The sequence below is a fragment of the Microcebus murinus genome, chromosome 11, assembly GCF_040939455.1.
Source record: "Microcebus murinus isolate Inina chromosome 11, M.murinus_Inina_mat1.0, whole genome shotgun sequence".
Taxonomy (NCBI): Eukaryota; Metazoa; Chordata; class Mammalia; order Primates; family Cheirogaleidae; genus Microcebus; species Microcebus murinus.
In genome coordinates, this window is record NC_134114.1 from 73,628,086 (window position 1) to 73,649,212 (window position 21,127).

Here is a 21,127-nt window from a genome sequence, read left to right on the forward strand (position 1 = left end):
GATGTAAGTGTGGCCTAAGTTTTAATTATGTAATATTATACAACAATTTTAAACAAAATGAAGAACATGCAATTTTCTGCATATCTGAGGTGAAGTTTGAGCTCAGTGTCTGAAGCACCTTAATCATAAACCTCTATTAATTATTTAGGTCTCAACCAATTCCCTTTGGTTTGAAAACTCTTCAGACTTCTCCTTCTCAACTTGAATTCCCCTTTCTGGTTATTGTTTCTGCTCTTCTCGCTTCCTGAAGGTTCTGACCCATCATTCTTCTGGATTCCACTTTGCTCTCTGAAACACAAGTCCCTAGATATTCTTTCCTGGTCTAATTGTTTTGGTTGGGGAGGAAGTAGAAAGAGGCAGGATGGCTTCATAGTCAAGATCTCCACATTCCTTTATGAAATATAACTCCTGTCTTTCCAACATTGAGACCTTGATTTTACAGGGATATAGAAAAGTGTATTAGGCTGAATGATCATCTGCAAAGATGTCCATTTCCTAAACTCTGGGAACTGTGGATATGTTACTGTAGGGACTTTGCAGTTGTAATTAAGTTAAGGACCTTGATATGGAGATATCATGGCGGATTATCTAGATGTGTCCAATGTAACCACAAGGGTCCTTGCAACAGAGAGGGTAGAGGATCAGAGTTGGAGAGAAAAGGTATAAGGATGGGAGCAGAAGCCAGGGAGGAGAGAAGATACTATGCTACTGGCTTTGAAGAAAGAAGAAGGTGCCATGAGCTTAGGAAGGTAGGTGGGCTCTGGAAATGGGAAAAGACAAGAAAAACCAGATCCTCCTCTAGAGCCTCCAGACAGAACCAGCTGTGCTGAAACATCTTGACTTTAAGCCAGTGAAGCTGGGTTTGAACTTCTGATCTCTAGACCTGTAAGACAATAAGTTTGTGTTGTTTTAAGCCATTATGTTTCTGGTTTATTATCAGTGCCATAGGAAATTATTAATAATATGGGAAATACATGGGATTTGTTTCTTTTTTCACAGATTATCATCTGTAAGAACTGATAACTGTTAAATGGTCACTGTTGAATCCCTGTATCTTTCTGACTTTAATAAAAGTGGAAAGAAAGTAAGCTCTCCATTTATGGTTTTGGGCTTTAAGGATCAAGATAAGAATGCTTTCTAGCTCTTTCTGATACCTATGTCCCTAAGGATCTTGGACATGGGAGAAAAATTCCCTAAAATTCCCATGGCTTATTCATTCAAGAACTAAGGGTTCTGCTTTCTTTCCAAGCTCCTAAATATTGTTCTTTATCTAGAAACTTTGATAATCACCTTGAAGTTATCTGGAAAAATTTGCAGATAATTTCAAACAAAAAGAGCTAATAGCTGCCTATATTGTGTGAATTTCTTAATTATCTTTATTATTTTATTTACATTATTTAATTAAGGTAAATAAAGTCCAGAAGTAAATGTTGAAAAATAGGTGCTATTAAGTGTATTGCTAATAACAATGACAATATTTGCTAATAAAAATTCTTCAACTTAGGCAAAGAGGAGAAATTTAGAAAGAGCTTTGTAACGGAAGGTTCTGTGTGAGGTGAAAAAGTCATCTTGTATCTTTAATCTTACTTAGCCTCATTTTGTCTTCTACAAAGAACAGGATGAAATGACCTCTAAGGTTCTTTAAAGCTCTGAAAATTGTTGATTTATGCATTAGTCATTGCTCAATCTGTTAAAAGAAAATGCTATTAAGAAAGTAAGAAAAATTGGAATGTTAAAGCATTTCTGCTCTAATGAAGTCAGGTGGCACTATTAAGACATTAATAGAAGCTTGGAAAAGCCATTTAATGATTCAAAAATATCCTCTCCACCCTTGCATAGTTCAATTTCAATTATTTGCATATTCATGCAGTGACAATTCCTCCCAAACATCCACAAGGCTCAGTGCCAAGGTAGTCAACAGTCTGGTTGACTGTTTTTGTCTTTTTAAAATTGATCCAACAAATTTATTTTCAGTCATTTTCACCATCTGCTATATAATTGTGGGTTAGGGAAAGGACAATAGACATCTCATAGTTTTAGTATGGAAATTCCACTTAGAGGTGTAACTATGGTCATACTGGCAAAAAGCCACTAAAACAAGTGCCACAATTGTCAAAGAGGCAAATCACTCACAATTAAAAGCATAGCATTCAAGCACAGTAATCACTCACTCACCTTTTCTCTCATTTCTTCATATTTGATAATAGAATTCTCACAACTAACCAAAATGACAATAATGTAGCACATTCACATCATCCTTTTACAGTTCTCCAAATACTATCATATATAATATCTAATTTGATCCAATAAAAACTCTATAAAATAAATTAAACAGCAACAAATATAACCCCAAACCTACTGTTTCCTTTCAGACTGAGGAACATAAGTGTTTTTAGTGAAAATCAAAGGAAGTGATATTGCAGCAATCAATGGTCATAAAAATCAAGTATTAATGGATCCGTATGGGTTAGCCAGGGAAATGTGAACAGAAGTCTAAAGATCGTTTAAAATATTTCACAGCTTCTCTAAAATTGACAACCACACTGAAGAGTTTCTCTGATCAGAGCTTGTTACTGAGGAAAGAAAAATGAAGACTCTTAGGCAGAATGATTAAGGTAAAGAACAACTCAAAATCAATGTAAAGATTTGGAGATTTACTTGAATAGAGATATATATGAGGGAAACAACTGGTGAAGAATTTCTTAGTGCAAAGCTAAGGGTGGGGATTATAAGGGCTAAAGCCACCACTTTTCACAAAAAGAAGCGATTGGCTTTTTAGTTCAGAATTTGTTGATTAACATGGAATGTGGCATGTCTGATTGCTGAGCCTCAAGTCACAAAAGTTCATCATCAGTCTGTTTTCAGTGCTCAATCTAACCAATTTTGTGAAAATCCATCACTCTGGTTTCCAGACTCCTTCTTCTCTTCCACTTTCCAGGACTGAGGTTATGTGATGGGGAAGTGCACATATATGCTCTCGGTCTAGAGAAAATTTCCCTCATTGTTCCATCAATAACCATGATAAAAACATGTACATTTACTAAGTATTTGGTACATTTTTCATGTATTCATTAATTCTAAATTTGGTACTTTCTAATTTCGATATTATATATTTCCTACTTACTTCTTCTTTAACACATAAGAGAGTGGGCAGAGGATGAAAAAGATGTTTCATGTAAATAGAAAGGAAAAAGCAAGATTAGCTGTTCTTCTATCAGATAAAATAGATTTCAAGACAATAACAGTAAAAAGAGACAAAGAAGGTCATATATAATGACAAAGGGGTCAATTCAGCAAGGGGTATAACAATTTTAAATATAATATATATGTACCCCATACTGGAGTACCCAGATATATGAAGCAAATATTATCAGAGCCAAAGAGACAGATCCCAATACAATAATCATTGGAGACTTCAACACTCCATTTTCAGCATTGGACAGACGATCCAGACAGAAAATCAACAAAGAAACATTTGGACTTAATCCAAATAGACTTAGTAGATATTTACAGAACATTTTATCCAAAAGCTGTATAATACATTTTCTTCTCCTCAGCTCATGGATCATTCTCAAGAATCGACTATATGTTAGACCACAAAATAAGTCTTAAAAAATTCAAAAAAATTGAAATGATATCAGGTATTTTCTCTGACCACAATTAAATAAAACTAGAATTCAGTAACAAGAGGAACACTGAAAACTATACAAACACATTGAAATTCAGTTACATGCTCCTGAATGAAAAGTGGGTCAATGAAGAAATTAAGAACCAAATAAAAAAATTTCTCAAAACAAATGAAAATGAAAAGATAATTTATCAAAACCTATGGAATACAGAAAAAGCAGGAAAGTTTATAGCATAAGAGCCTACATCAAAAAAGTAGAAAGCCTTCAAATAAACAACCTAATGGTGATTTTCAAAGAACTATAAAAATAAGAGCAAACAAAACTCAAAATTAGTAGAAGAAAGGAGCTAATAAAAGTCAAAGAAGAAATAAATAAAATTGAAACAAAAATTCCAAAAGATCAATGAAACAAAAAGTTTGTTTTTTTAAAAGATAAAACTAACACACCTTTAGCCAGATTAACTAAGAAAAAAGAGAGAAGTCTCAAATAAATAAAATCAGAGATAAAAAAGGAGACATCAAACTGATACTACAGAAATCCAAAGAATCATTAGAGACTAGTAAGAGCAACTATATTCCAATCCAATTCCTGGAAGAAGTGGATAAGTCCCTAGACATATACAGCCTAACAAGACTGAATCAGGAAGAAATCCAAAACCTGAATAAAGCAATAACAAGTAATGAGATAGAAGCAGTAATAAAAAGTCTCCCATCGAAGAAAAGCCCAGAAACCAGTGGCTTCACTGCTGAATGCTACCAAGTATTCAAAGAATAACTAATACCAATCCTACATAAACTATTTCAAAAAATCAAGGAGGAGGGAATATTCTTAAACTAATGCTATAAGGCCTGTATCATCCTGATACCAAAACCAGTGAAAGATAAAACAAAAAAGTAAACTATAGACCAATATCTGTGATAAACACAGATGCAAAAATCCTCAACAAAATACTAGCAAACTGAATTCAACAACACATTAAAAAGATTATTCATCATCATTGAGTGGAATTCATCCCAAGGATGCAAGGATATTTTAACATATGAAAATCAATCAGTGTGATAAATCTTATCACTAGAATGAAGGACACAAACTAAATGATCATTTCAATTGATGCTTAAATGCATTTGGTAAAATTCAACATCCCTTCGTTATAAAAACTCTCAAAATAAGGTATAGGCAGAACTTACCTGAACATGATTAAAGCCATATATAGCAGACCCATAGCTAGTATTATACTGAATGGAAAACAAAACAAAACAAAACTGAAAGCCTTTTCTCTAAGACTTAGATCAAGACAAAGATGCCCACTTTCACCACTTTTACTCAACACAATACTGGAAGTTCTAGCTGGAGAATTCAGACAAGAGAAAGAAATAATGGGCTTCCGAATTGGAAAGGAAAAAGTCAAATTATTCTTGTTTGCAGACTATATGATCTTATGTCAAGAAAAACCTAAAGACTCCACAAAAAAATCTATTAGAACTTATAAATTCAGTCATGTTGCAGGATGCAAAATCAATATACAAAAATCAGTAGCATTTCTATATGCCAACAGTAAACAATGTGAAAAATAAATCAAGAATGTAATCCCAATTACAATAGCTACAAATAAAATAACATAACTAGGAATAAACTTAACCAAAAAAGTGAAAGATTTCTATAATGAAAACTGCAAAATGTTGATGAAAGAAATGGAAGAGGAGATAAAAATATGATAAGATGTTCCATGCTCATTGATTAGAAGAATCAATATTGTTAAAATGTTCATACTTCCCCAATGCAATCTACAGATTCACTGCAATTGCCATCAAAATACTGATGACATTCTTCACAGAAATAAAAAAAAAATCCTAGAATTTAAATAGAACCACAAAAGACTCAGAATATCCAAAGCCATCCTGAGCAAAAAGAACAAAACTAGAGGAATCACATTACCTGTCTTCAAATTATACTACAGATTTGTAGTAACCAAAACAGCATGGTGCTGGCATAAAGACAGACACATAGACCAATGGAACAGAATAGAGAACACAGAAATAAATCCACACATATATAGTGAACTTATCTTCAACAAAATTACCAAGAACATACAGTGAGGAAAGGACCGTCTCTTTAATAAATGGTGGTGGGTAAACTGGATATCCATATGCAGAAGAATGAAGGTAGAACCTTATCTCTCACCATATACAAAAATCAAATCAAAATTGACTAAACCCTTAAGTCTAAAAGTTCAAACTATGCAACTAATAAAAGAAAACATTGGGGGAACACTTCAGGACATTGGTCTGGGAGAGGACTTCTCAAGTAATATCCCTAAAGCACAGACAACCGAAGCAAAATTGGACAAATGGGATCACATCAAGCTAAAAAGCTTCTGAACAGTAAAGAAACAATAAAAAAAATGAAGAATGAAGGGACAACCCACAGAATGGGAGAAAATATTCACAAACTTCCTGTCTGACAAGGGATTAATAGCTCCGACAGCTTAATAGGAAAAAAATCAAATAATTAGATTAAAAATGGGCAAAAGTCCTGAATAGACATTTCTCAAAAAAATACAAATAGCCAACAAGTATATGAAAAAATGCCGAATAACATTAGTCCTCAGAGAAATGCAAATCTAAACTACAATGAAATATCATCTTACCCCAGTTAAAATGGTTTTTATTAAAAAGACAGGCAATAACGAATGCTGGTGAGGGTGTGGAAAAAAGGGAACCCTCTTACACTGTCGGTGGGAATATAAATTAGCACAACTACTATGGAGAACAGTATGGAACTTCCTCAAAAATCTGAAAATAGACTGACTACCTTATGACCCAGCAATCTCATTACTTGATATATATCCAAAAGATGGGAACTCAGTATGTTAAAAAGATATGTGCACTCCTATGGTTATTGTAGCACTACTCAACAATAGCAAGATTTGGAATCAACCTAAGTGTTCCTCAGTGGATAAAAGGATAAAGAAATTGTGGTACATGTACCTAATGGAGTATTATATAGCCACAAAAAGAATAAAATCCTGCTATTTGCAACAACATGTATGTAACTAGAGAACATTAGGTTAAGTGAAATAAGCCAAGCACAGAAAGAGAAATCTCTCATGTTCTCACTCATACGTGTAGGGCTAAATATTAAAAACAGTTGATCTCATGGAGACTGAGAGTAGCATGAACGTTACCAGAGAGAGGGTCAGAAGAGTAGCAGGGAGGTGGGAATGGTTAATGGGTGCAAAAGTATAGATACATTGAGTGATCAATATTTTATAGCACAACAAAGTGAGTATAATCAACAGTAAGTTAGGGTACACTTTAAAATAACTGAAAAAGTAGAATTGGAATGTCTCTAACACAAAAAAATGATAAATGCCTGGGGTAATAGATACCCAGTTACCCTGATTTGATTAATTCACATTGTGTGCCTGCTCTCAAAACATCACATATATCCTATAAATATGGACAACTATTATATATCCATAAAAAGAGAAAATGTGATTATTGTCCATGAACTGATTAGAGCAGATAGATAAAACACCAAGTAAGACCTTTAACAAGAGTGAAGTTATTTCCTAAGCAATGACCAGTTGACCAGGTCTTGATAATATGGGTAGAAAGATAGTTTAAGGGAACTCCGAAGGGCAAGAAGCATAACTATCAGACATCTCATGAAGGAAGCATGTTTTCCAGGGGAAGTAAGTGTAATGGGAGATCCAGGAAGATGTTAACGAAGAAGGAACATTTAGATTTCACAAGAGAAGTTACCAGAATTCTGATACCGTGGTGATATTGAGATTGAAAAAAGAATAAAGACATTGTTGTCCAAAAGCCATGTCACAGTATAACTTAAGAAAGATATCATAATTTTTCTCTTCTTTTTGCTCACGAGGGGAGCACACTGTATTTTGCATTAGCTTCTATAATTTTTGTAGTTCTGGCATAGTTATTTATTGGCCTTTCTATTCCAGTATATAGGCCTTTGTCCTGAAGCTACACTACCCTACAGCTGAAGATAATAGTTCTTTCTTGGAATTACCATGACAGAAATGCATTCTCTCACAACATATTTTTGCTGCCTTCTTAAAAAACTAGATTTGAAAAAGACTAATAGGGTATGCAAATCAAAGTTAGTCATAATAAGTTAAAAATAGAGTTTGTGATTCTAATAATTTCATTAATGCTAGATGCTGGGGACAACTTCTCAGAGGAAGTAAAGAAAAATGGTAGTGTATGAGAACCCAGTGAAAAGTGGCACTATGACTGAGAAACTCCTGCTGGCAGAATTCAAGTTGTTTCACATAATGAATATTTCTTGTATAGCCCCGTTTTTAGTTACCCCTCTTGATTTTCACAGGTTCCAATAGGTGACTATTGTTCTTTGCTATAAATGTATTATTTTTCCGGATTAGATTTATGATATGGACTTAGAGACATAGGCTTTCTTTTGACTTCTCCATAACTGAACCATTTAGATTATTGACTTAGCCTAGTTCTACTCATTGATTATGAGTGCAGATTTTACAATAGAAAATATAAGCCACTGGTTTTGGCTGTACAAGTTTCTGACTTCTGCTGGTCATGAATTTGATGTGTCATGTAAGGCATACTGCATAATGTAGGTCAAGACTGATGCATTCCTGGCATGGATGGCCCCTTTCATCTCCTTCCTTGCACTGCAGACGTGTCTAACAGTCACACACATTTTTTCTCAGTGATTTAAGATGCAGCTTCAGAATCCTTCTCAACACAACATTTCACAGAGCTGCTGCCAATCAAAAGAAGTTGATAAATAAATTAAAACTTAATTGCTATTCATGGCTCTAAGGCAAGTGAGAACTGAGAAATTTTCTTATAATCTGTCAATGGCACTTCAGGTAATTTAGGTTTCTCCTTTCCTTCCTTAAATAGTAGAGTTTTCAAGATGGCGGACGAATAACACCGCCAGACAGAGGGTCTCTGCAGAAAAGACCGATTCTAGCAGAAACTAGAGGAAAGAAGCAAGAAGACGAGCATACAGTGGACAAGGGCCGGAAGGAGGGGTACCTGAGACCCCGGGAGACTCCACGGGAGGAGGCTGCGGAGGAGAACTGGAGGCTGAGACCACCGGAGCAGCCCGGAGACCAGCGGCAAGGGTAGGTGGATCTGTTGTTTCCCCTCCCCTGCATTCGGGACTGCTGGTGGGCTCCCCAGCAGGCGGAGAGATCTGCGGACATCAGCCCAGAGACTGCCGCTGCCTGCCAACGGTGAGCCTGTAGCAGTCGTGGCACCAGGTTCCCAAATTCCTCCGGGCACCTCCGTGTGCACGGACCCGAGCCGCGCGGCAGGCGCCATATTGCCTCCTCCTCCCCTCCGCCGACCCTACCCGCGGCTGCCCAGAGAGACAATACAGCCACCAGCCGGAGGCACCTCCAGGGAACGGGACCTTCCCGTTTGGGACCCCGCCCGCCCTCCCAGGTGCTGCTGGCACCGTGTTCCCAGGAAAACGGTGCCGACTCAGAGGCTGAGAGACATAGACCCAGCTTGGGCTCCCTGTGGGTGAATTAGGACCGGAAATCCTCTCCCTGGTGGGAATACAGTTTGAACTCTGGGACCCAGAGGTCGGACCTGCAGACCAGATCCCCTGCACTGAGGGCTAGCATTGCCCGGGGCACAGAAGGGTTATACATGAACAGCCTACTGAGGGCTGTGTGCCTCCAGGGGTGGATCGGCGCCCTAGAGAACAACCCTCCTCCCAGGAGGAGGCCCTGCGCCCAACCCAGGTGGCGTTCCTGTGCAGGGAACCTCCCCGCCGGCACCACAGTCCGGGGAGGCCTGGTGGCTTGTGGTCTGGCCAGCTGGCAGAGGCCCAGGAGTAGCTGCAGAGTTGGGGAGGGTGGAAAGAAGCGAGGCCTGCTGCAGACTGCGGGTCTCAGACAGCCCCACCCCCACACCCAGACTTTCTGGCTGAGCCGGACCATTCCAGCCCCGCCCTGACAGCTTTCCCTGGAGGCTGAGAACAGAACTTTGACCCCTGCTAACAGCCTGAGGGCAGGCTTATCCAACCCAGCTCCGCCCAGAACGAGAGCTGATAACAGGACTCAAAATCAACACCATAGCCTGTTCCTCCAAGCAAACGCCACCTACTGACAGGGACACCATCTTGCACAGCCTTGCCACGGCACCCACTGACTCAATATACAGGGAGTGGTCCAATTTCACCCACAGGCACCACCTAACGCCTCAGAAACTAAACAAGGTGTGTGAATACCCAAACAATAACCTAAGGAAAGAAACAACAACTGATCGACATGGGAAGAAATCAGCGAAAGAACTCAGGAAATATGAAGAACCAAACGGAAAACACACCCCCAAGGAGGAGCACCAGCCCCCTAGAAACGGACACCGACCAAAATCAGGCAACCAATATGACAGAAAAGGAATTTCGTATGTGGATCATAAGAACACTCACCCAGCTGCAACAACAACTCAATAACCAACACCAAGAAAACACAAAAAACCTCCAAGAAATGGAACAAAGGTTCAACAAAGAGATTGACACAGTGAAGAAAACTTTAACCGAAGTCCTGGAGATGAAGAATCAACTCAGAGAACTACAAAATACTGTGGAAAGTCTCAAGAACAGGGTAGATCAAGCAGAAGAAAGAATCTCAGAGCTTGAAGATAACACCTTCCAATTAAATAAATCAGTCACAGAAATACAGCAGAGAAACAAGAGAAAAGACCAAAGCCTACAAGAGCTGTGGGATTACGTGAAAAAACCTAACGTGAGGGTCATAGGTTTAGCCGAAGGGGAGGAAGACAACACTCAAGGGCTGGACAAGCTTTTTGAAGATATAATAGAGGAAAATTTCCCAGGCCTTGCTCAAAATCTCGATATACAAGTTCAAGAAGCCCAGAGGACCCCTGGGAGATTCAACGCAAACAGGAAGACGTCACGTCATGCAGTCATCAGACTGACCAAAGTATCAACTAAAGAGGCCCTTCTAAGAGCTGTAAGACAAAAGAAGCAAGTGACATACAAGGGAAAGCCAATTCGAATAACATCAGACTTCTCTAATGAGACTTTACAAGCAAGGAGAGACTGGGGCCGCATTCTCACTCTTTTGAAACAAAACAATGCCCAGCCTAGAATATTATTCCCTGCAAAACTAAGCTTCATATATGAAGGAGAAATAAAAACATTCTCAGACAAGCAAAGGCTCAGAGAATTCACCAAGACAAGACCAGCCCTACAAGAAGTACTTAAAACAGTGTTATGCACGGAACATCATAATAATAATCCACGGATATAAACACAACCAAAACCCAAAGATATTAAAGGCCAGATATTACAATGGCTCAAGACAGAAATCATAGCAACAACATCCAACCCAACAGAATGATCAGTAATCTACCTTACCTATCAGTTCTCTCAATAAATGTGAATGGCTTAAACTCTCCACTCAAGAGACATAGGCTGGCTGAATGGATAAGAAAATACAGGCCAAGTATATGCTGTCTTCAGGAAACACATTTAACCTGCAAGGATGCACATAGACTAAAAATAAAAGGGTGGAGATCAATATTCCAAGCAAATAGAAGCCAAAAGAAGGCTGGTGTGGCAGTTCTAATTTCAGACGATTTAGTTTTTAAACCAACAAAAGTAGTAAAAGACAAAGAGGGTCATTATATAATGGTGAAGGGCACAGTCCAACAAGAAGAGATAACAATTTTCAATATATATGCACCCAACTTAGGTGCACCCAGATTCATAAAGCAAACCTTACTGGAGCTAAGCAAATGGATTAATAGCAACTCCATAATCGCCGGGGATTTCAACACCCCACTGACGGCACGAGACAGATCCTCCAAACAGAAAATTAATAAAGAAATAATGGACTTAAACAAAACTCTAGAACAATTGGGTCTGACAGACATCTACAGAACATTCTACCCAAAATCCACTGAATATACGTTCTTCTCATCAGCTCACGGGACATTCTCTAAGATTGACCATATCCTAGGACACAAAGAAAATCTCAAGAAATTTAAAAAAATAGAAATCATACCATGTACCTTCTCAGACCACAGTGGAATAAAACTAGAAATCCACCCTAACAGAAACTCACATTTCTACACAAAAACATGGAAATTAAACAACCTCCTACTAAATGATTACTTCGTAAATGAAGAAATCAAGACGGAAATAAAAAACTTCTATGAAGAAAACGACAATGGAGAGACAAGTTATCAACTCCTCTGGGACACAGCTAAAGCAGTTCTGAGAGGAAAGTTTATCTCCATAAATGCCTATAACCAAAAGGCAAGAAGATCACAAATAGACAATCTAATGAAACGACTCAAAGAGCTGGAAAAAGAAGAACAGACCAACCCCAAACCCAGCAGAAGAAGTGAAATCAACAAGATCAAATCAGAACTAAACGAAATTGAAAACAGGAAAGCTATTCAGGAGATTAATAAAACAAAAAGTTGGTTCTTTGAAAAAATAAACAAGATTGACACGCCATTGGCTAAGCTAACGAAAAGCAGAAAAGAGAAATCTCTAATAAGCTCCATCAGGAATAAAAAAGGAGATATCACAACTGATCCCAAAGAGATACAAGATACAATTTATGAATACTACAAAAATCTTTATGCACACAAACTGGAAAATGTGGAGGAAATGGACAAATTTCTAGAAACACACAGCCTCCCTAGGCTCAACCAGGAAGAAATAGATTCCCTGAACAGACCAATCTCAACAGCTGAAATAGAAACAGCAATTAAAAATCTCCCTAAAAAGAAAAGTCCCGGTCCAGATGGCTTCACACCTGAATTTTACCATACTTACAAAGAAGAACTAGTACCTATCTTGCAGAAACTATTCCACAACATCGAGAAGAACGGAAACCTCCCCGACACCTTTTATGAAGCGAATATTACTCTGATACCAAAACCAGGAAAGGATGCAACAAAAAAAGAAAACTACAGACCAATATCCCTAATGAATATAGATGCAAAAATTTTCAACAAAATCTTAGCTAACCGAATCCAGACACTTATCAAAAAAATAATCCACCACGACCAAGTGGGCTTCATCCCAGGGATGCAGGGATGGTTCAACATACGTAAATCTATAAATGCAATTCACCACATCAACAGAAGCAAAAACAAAGACCACATGATTCTTTCAATAGATGCAGAAAAAGCTTTTGACAAAATTCAACACCCTTTCATGATACGAACACTTAAGAAAATAGGCATAGAAGGGACATACCTAAAAATGATACAAGCCATATATGACAGACCCATAGCCAACATCATACTGAATGGGGAAAGATTGAAATCATTCCCACTTAGAACTGGAACCAGACAAGGCTGCCCACTATCTCCACTTCTGTTCAACATAGTGTTGGAAGTCTTGGCTACAGCAATCAGACAGGAAAATGGAATCAAAGGTATCCAAATAGGGGCAGAAGAGATCAAACTTTCACTGTTTGCTGATGATATGATATTGTATCTAGAAAACCCCAAGGATTCAACCAAGAAACTCCTGGAACTGATCAATGAATTTAGTAAAGTCTCAGGATACAAAATCAATACACAGAAATCAGAGGCATTCATATACGCCAACAACAATCTAATTGAGAACCAAATCAAAGACTCAATTCCCTTCACAATAGCAACAAAGAAATTAAAGTACCTAGGAATATATTTAACCAAAGAGGTAAAAGACCTCTACAGGGAGAACTATGAAACACTGAGGAAGGAAATAGCAGAGGATGTAAACAGATGGAAATCCATACCATGCTCGTGGATCGGCAGACTCAACATCATCAAAATGTCTATACTACCCAAACTGATCTACAGATTCAATGCAATACCTATTAAAATCCCATCAGCATTCTTCACAGATATAGAAAAAATAATTTTACGCTTCGTATGGAACCAAAGAAGACCCCGAATATCAAGAGCAATTCTAGGCAACAAAAACAAAATGGGAGGCATTAATATGCCAGATATCAAACTATACTACAAAGCTGTAGTAATTAAAACAATATGGTATTGGCACAAAAACAGGAATATTGACCAGTGGAACAGATGTGAGAATCCTGATATAAAACCATCCTCATATAGCCATCTCATCTTTGACAAAGCAGACAAAAACATACGCTGGGGAAAAGAATCTCTCTTCAATAAATGGTGCTGGGAAAACTGGATAGCCACCTGTAGAAGGCTAAAACAGGACCCACACCTTTCACCTCTCACAAAAACCAACTCACGCTGGATAACAGACTTAAACCTAAGATATGAAACTATTAGAACTCTAGAGGAAAAAGTTGGAAACACTCTCCTAGACATCGGCCTGGGCAAACAGTTTATGAAGAAGTCCCCAAAGGCAATCACAGCAGCAACAAAAATAAATAAATGGGACATGATCAAACTACAAAGCTTCTGCACAGCCAAAGAAATAGTCATGAAAGTAAACAGACAACCTACAGAATGGGAGAAAATTTTTGCATCCTATGCATCCGATAAGGGACTGATAACTAGAATATACTTAGAACTCACGAAAACTAGGAAGAAAAAATCAAATAACCCCATTAAAAAGTGGGCAAAGGACTTGAACAGAAATTTTTCTAAAGAAGACAGAAGAATGGCCAACAAACATATGAAGAAATGCTCAACATCTCTAATCATCAGGGAAATGCAAATCAAAACCACAATGAGATATCACTTAACCCCAGTGAGAATGGCCTTTATCAAAAAATCTCCAAACATTAAATGCTGGCGTGGCTGCGGAGAGAAAGGAACATTCCTACACTGCTGGTGGGACTGCAAACTAGTTCAACCTCTGTGGAAAGCAATATGGAGATACCTTAAAGCGATACAAGTGAATCTACCATTTGATCCAGCAATCCCATTGCTGGGCATCTACCCAAAAGATCCAATGACACTCTACAAAAAAGACACCTGCACTCGAATGTTTATAGCAGCACAATTCATAATTGCAAGGCTGTGGAAACAGCCCAAGTGCCCATCAATCAAAGAATGGATTAATAAAATGTGGTATATGTACACCATGGAGTACTATTCAGCTCTAAGAAACAATGGTGATATAGCACACCTTATATTTTCCTGGCTAGAGCTGGAACCCATACTACTAAGTGAAGTATCCCAAGAATGGAAAAACAAGCACCAGATATATTCTCCAGCAAACTGGTATTAACTGAGTAGCACCTAAGTGGACACATAGGTGCTACAGTAATAGGGTATTGGGCAGGTGGGAGGGGGGAGGGGGGCGGATATATACATACATAGTGAGTGAGATGTGCACCATCTGGGGGATGGTCATGATGGAGACTCAGACTTTTGGGGGGAGGGGGGGAAATGGGAATTTAGTGAAACCTTAAAATCTGTACCCCCATAATATACCAAAATAAAAAAAAAATAATTAAAAAAAAATTAAAAAAAAAAAAAATAGTAGAGTTTTGACCTATGTTGTATATGTGATTACTTTGCTTTTCTTGTGTTCATATGTAGGGGCTGATTGGCCAAATGTAAATGTTTAGATATAACCTTCCAATTTTAGAGAAGCTTAAATCAGGACAAAAAAAATCAACAAATTTTATTTGTTTTTATTTTTATTACATGGATATATTGCACAGTGGCAAAATCAGGGCTTTTAGTGTATCCATCACTGGAGTAACATACATTGTACCCATTAAGTAATTTCTCATCATCCACCCCCTCACATATTTGCTGTCCTAAGTCTCCGTCAGTTATCATACTAAGTGGTTTTCATTTGTTTTTAATGTCTCAGTTTTCAAAATAATAAAGAGACATTCTATAAAAAAGACACCTGGACTCGAAGGTTTATAGCAGCACAATTCACAATTGCAAAGATGTGGAAACAACCCAAGTGCCCATCAATACATGAGTGGATTAATAAAATGTGGTATATGTGTACCATGGAGTTCTAATCATCCACAAAAAACAATGGTGATATAGTACCTCTTATATTATCCTGGATGGAGCTAGAGCCCATACTACTAAGTGAAGTATCACAAGAATGGAAAAACAAGCACCACATGTACTCATCATCAAATTGGTATTAACTGATCAACACTTATGTGCACATATGGTAGTAACATTCATTGGGTGTCAAGTAGGTGGGAAAAGGGAGGAGGGGATGATATATGCATACCTAAATGGGTACAGTACAGTGAGCACTGTCTGGGGGATGGGCATGCTTGCAACTCTGACTTGGGTGGAACAAAGGCAATATATGTAATCTAATCATTTGTACCCCCATAATATTCTGAAATTAAAAACATATATAAAAAAACTAGTTAAAAATTCATTATTCTGAAAGCTTTAAAACAAATTTATACCTGGGTTGTTAACACCTGTCAGTTTTCAGATGAGCTAATACCTCCAGCTAGAACTTAACATATGTGTAACTTTAGATATCTGTCAATGATATTTTAATATTCCTATCATAACACTGAAAGTCAGAGATCATAAAGAATAATGTTAAGGAATTTCAACAAAATGGTCTTGCTATTGGTCTTTGCTTGCATGTCATCTTCTAAATGAGGCCTCTCTTGACATTCTTTTTAAAATTCCAATACCCTCTCAGCATACCTGATTTCCTCATGTGCTCTGTTGCAAACCCCAGTATGCACAGTATGGTGCACTTCTCTATTTCTCTTCTAATGTATCATATATTTCCTTTATTTACTATATTTATCCATTGATTAACCCCTTGTACCTATCACTACACCTGGCAAATAGTAAGTGCTCAATAAATATTTGTTGACTAAATTAAATTAATGTGACTAAATTAAATTAATTTAAAAAGCCAATTACATAATTCTGAAAATGAAAGAGAAGCAGTAGGCATTCGGTTATTTGTAAATTGCATATTTATAACTGCAGGTGTGCCTGGGTATGTAAGGGTACATTTTATTCATTCATTAATCTCACAAACATTTATCTACTCCCAGTAAAACATGGTTCTTGGTCTCAAGGATTTTTCAGATTATTTGAAGGAGCTATAATATAGTTTGTTGAATACTATGATAGAGACACTCAAAGTGATAGACTATATCTAGATGTCTAGACATCTTAAGATAAAGCTTTCAACAGAGGTTCTATGACAAGCAGTGGTTTACGTTTTGATTCTTGTTTATCTTTCTTTTTTTTTTTTGAGACAGAGTCTCACTCTGTTGCCCTTGCTAGAGTGCCGTGGTGCCAGCCTAGCTCAGAGCAACCTCAAATTTCTGGGCTCCAGCAATCCTCCTGCCTCAGCCTCCCGAGTAGCTGAGACTACAGGTGCACACCACCACATCTAGCTAATTTTTTCTATTTTTAGTAGAGATGTTCAGGTTGGTCTCAAACTCCTGTGCTCAAGTGATCCTCCCACCTTGGCCTCCCAGAGTTCTAGGATTCCAGGCATGATTCTTATCTATTTTGAGGAACTTTATATGAAGTAAGTGTGTGTGTGTGTGTGTGTGTGTGTGTGTGTGTATTTAAAGGTGATGGAAGGAGAATTACTATAAGAGTTATCAAAAGACAACTTAGAGAATGAGTTACCTACTTTGATAAATAGTCTGGGATTATATTTTTAACAGGAAATTATTTAAAATTATCTCTTCAGTTAAAAATTCTAACTTTTTATTGTTCATGTGAATGTACATGGTACTTGAAAATGCAAAATCAGAAGATAGTTACAGGAAATGCATCAAGAAATTATGATATTTGTCATAAAATTAGAGCTAAAATTGCTTTATGAGTGTGATTAGAAGTAAGTTTTTAGTATTGCTTTAGTATAGCTTTTAGTATAGCTTTTTAGTATAGGTTCTGAGCTGAAATGTTTATTTAAATTAAAAGTCTAGAATTGTGAAATTCAGAGCTGAGAGAAACCTTAGAAGATAGCTGACACTTTATTTCATAGGCAAGTAAACTGAGGTCCAGAGAACAGAATTAACTTGATGAAAGTCATACAGTAGATGTCAACAACAAGGAAAAAACCCCCCAGTGTTCAGATTTTCAGTCTGGGGCTTTCTAGCACATCTTCTTGTAATTGATTTAATTTGCTACTCCTCCTGCTTTGGCTCTAAAAGGAGTTTCTGTGTGAGCTGCCTTGTTTTCATGGGATATGTACAGGCAGGGAATAACATATTAAGCCATGCATTGAGGACACAATTGCATGAGATAACTTTTCCTACAAAACATGTTTTACTTGGGATTCAATTATTTTCACATTATATTCTAAATTACTTAGTAAATTTTAAGTCACCAAACTGCATATTTGTGTGCGAATTTTACTTTTTTTCCAGGCAGAGTTGAAATGCATGAAAATACTTATTTCATCCCAAATTAATTTGAAATCTTTTACTCAGAAAAAAACATTGAAAAATCTACTAGTTAGATTTTTCAGGCTTTTGAGATATTCCTTTTATATAGATGATAAAAAGGAAGTAATGGGATACTTACTGGATTCACAGACAATTAGAATGGAAGGGCTGAAGACTAGGGACAGTGCATTATAATACAATTAACATGATACACAGCAATGCAGTAAGTCAGAAGATGCCTAATGCATTCTATGTGGTGGTTATGATAATGATGAATAAGATTTCTACTATCTTTTGGAAAGATATTTGATCATCTCCCAAAATGCGGTAAGGGAAGAGAAATGTTCCTATTACTTGGTATTTAGAATTGCTAAAATGTAGCAAAAACTCAACCTGACCTTCAAGGCAGCTTGAAATATACTTTCTGCTGCTTTTACTTTCCATGTATTAAGTGTCATTGAGTATAAGGAAATGTGGTACAATTACTCATTTGTTCCCAGTGGCTTATTTTTAACACTTTAAGCTTGGATGGATCCCTGCCTTCAGACCCTCCTCCTGTTTGTTTCTTTCTTTTATTGTCAAGAGTCTTTGACAATTGCTGACCTGTGTATTATTAACCTTGTGCTCTTTCTTCTGGAAGATAATAAAGGTCAAACATCCCCTTAGACCAGTGAAGTATTTTCAAATCAATAAAGCAGTATTCCAACCGCTTAGAAGGTTGAATTTTTTAAAAAAGATGCAGTGTTTCATCTGCCAAAAAGATTGTGAACACTAGAAGTTTCTTTTTCTTTTTTTTTTTTTTTTTCATCTCCAACACCATTGCCTCACACAAGGCAGTTTATTTGCCTTTGGGGGCTGTCTAATAATATAAGAGAATAAATATTAGAGTAATTGATCTTGAAGTCACGAAGCTTGCATCATATGGACAGTCCATTGGTCAATTAGAAAAGAAGCTCTAGGATTTAGCTCATATTTTACTTTATAGAACTACGAAACTTACAGGTAAGCACTTATCAGGTAAGAGTTTAAGAAATGAGTTGGTTGATGGTCATCCCTAAATAACTAGACTATGGAAAGCTTTTATATTGTTTGTCATTATAAAAATCAAGCTTCATTTAAGATATGATGTGTAGCATTTTTAATGTTTTTTCTTTAACAGTCGAATGTAAAAAAGGCCAGCATTTCCAAATCTCTCAGAAATTTTTTAACAGGGATTTATTGTAAAAAGAAGAGTGGCAACTATTGGGTTCTATTCCCTTGTTTGTTTTTTTGAGACAGAATCTTGCTCTGTCACCTAGGCTAGAGGGCCATGGCATCAGACTAGCTCACAGCAACCTCAAACTCCTGGGCTCCAGCAATCCTCCTGACTCAGCCTGCCAAGTAGCTGGGACTATACGTGCATACCACCACACCCAGCTATTTTTTTTTTTTCTAGTTTTAGTAGAGATGGGGTCTCAGTCTTGTTCAGGCTGGTCTTGAACTCCTGAGTTCAAGCGATCCTCCCGCCTCAGCCTCCCAGAGTACTAGGATTACAGGCATGAGCCACCATGCCTGGCCTATTCCTTTTCTTTTGTTTTTAGTTTTTTAATATTATGTGCCTTAGTACATTTGTGCTGCTGTACAGAATACCATAAACTAGAAAGATTGGGATTCTACAACACTTTTGGTGAAAAATTTTCCTTACAAAGTCACTCAGGATGAATTAAAAGACTTTTTGAAGATGCTGTGGAGATCAGATTAGTCAGCAAAGATGGGAAGAGTAAAGGGATTGCTTAAATTGCATTTAAGACAGAAGCTGATGCAGAGAAAACCTTTGAAGTAAAGCAGGGAATAGAGATCAACAGGTGATCCATTTCCTTTTTTACCCGAAGAGAAAGGTCAAAATCAAGATAATAGAGGTGGAAACACTCACAATTGGAATGGTGAATCAAAACCTCTTGTTTTAAGCAACTTCTACAATGCAATAGAAGAAACTCCTTAAGAAGTATTTGAGAAAGCAAATTGTATCAGTGTCCTAGAGTGAAAATGGCAAATATGAAGGGTATACATTTATAAAATTTGCTCCATTTGAAGATGCCAAAAAACTTTAAATTGCTAGAGAAATTAAGGGCAGAGCTATCAGGCTGGAGTTGCAAGGATCCAGAGTATCACATAATGCAAGAAGGCAGCCATCCAAAACAGTCTAAGGATAACACTGAAAGATATTAGAGGAGTCATTTGATGGCTCACTTTATGCAAGGATAGTCACGGGGAAATTGGGTCCTCCAAAGGGTTTTGCTTTGCAGACTTCAACAGTAGGGGAAGCCAAAGTCACCAACGAGATCATGGAATATGGTGAAATTGATGGAAACAAAGTTCCCTTGGATCAGGCCAAACCTCAAAGTGAAGGTGGTTTCAGGTTTTGTGGATGAGGCAGAGGAGGATTTGGACGTTGAGAAGTCGGCAGGGGAGGCTAAGGCAGATTTGGTGGCAGATTTCAGGAGGCTTTGGAGGGGGAGGAGGTCTCCCAGGATATGGAGGAGGAGGAGGAGGAGACCACAAACCACAAGAGAAGAAAACAAAGTCTAAATGGTATCTTCTGTCCCTCTAACTTTTCCTTTTCCACGTAAAGGAAAGGACTCTGGAGTTTTTACTATGCTACCTGATCCATGACAGAGCCTTCTGAGGACATTCCAAGACATATAGTCCTGTTGTCTACTTGGAAATCAGAACAGGGAACATTTCAAGGGCAATAACCTGTTGATTTTGACTGATTTTTTTAAACAGATAAGTTGTAGAGCTAACCCTTATCTGTAAGGTTTGGATTTATATTGTTGTGGCTTTAGGATAAATTAAAAGTCAATCAATACTGGTGCCAGAAAAAATAAAAGAACTCTCCTTAATACCCAGTATAATAATTCTCTTTTGAAATTTTACTGTAATAAAACTTTTTTACTAAAAAATATAAATGTACTATTTTCTAATTACCTAATACTCCCAAATAGTTTCCTTCCATATGTTTTGATCATCTTCATGACAACAATTCCTTCTAGCTACAAGTTAATCTGGAAAGTCTACTCAGATCTTCATAAATAATATGTAGAGAAACTTCTATTGTAAGGTTGTTTGAGTGGGAGATTAAGAAAACTACCCCAAGGAAAAAAAAAGCAAAGATGCA

At 37.3% G+C, this 21,127-nt stretch overlaps 1 pseudogene; it reads left to right on the forward strand.

Moving 5' to 3' along the window:
* The first annotated feature begins 668 nt into the window (after positions 1-668).
* Positions 669-20,560, forward strand: LOC142873709 (nucleolin-like; annotated as a pseudogene).
* The last annotated feature ends 567 nt before the right edge of the window (positions 20,561-21,127 follow it).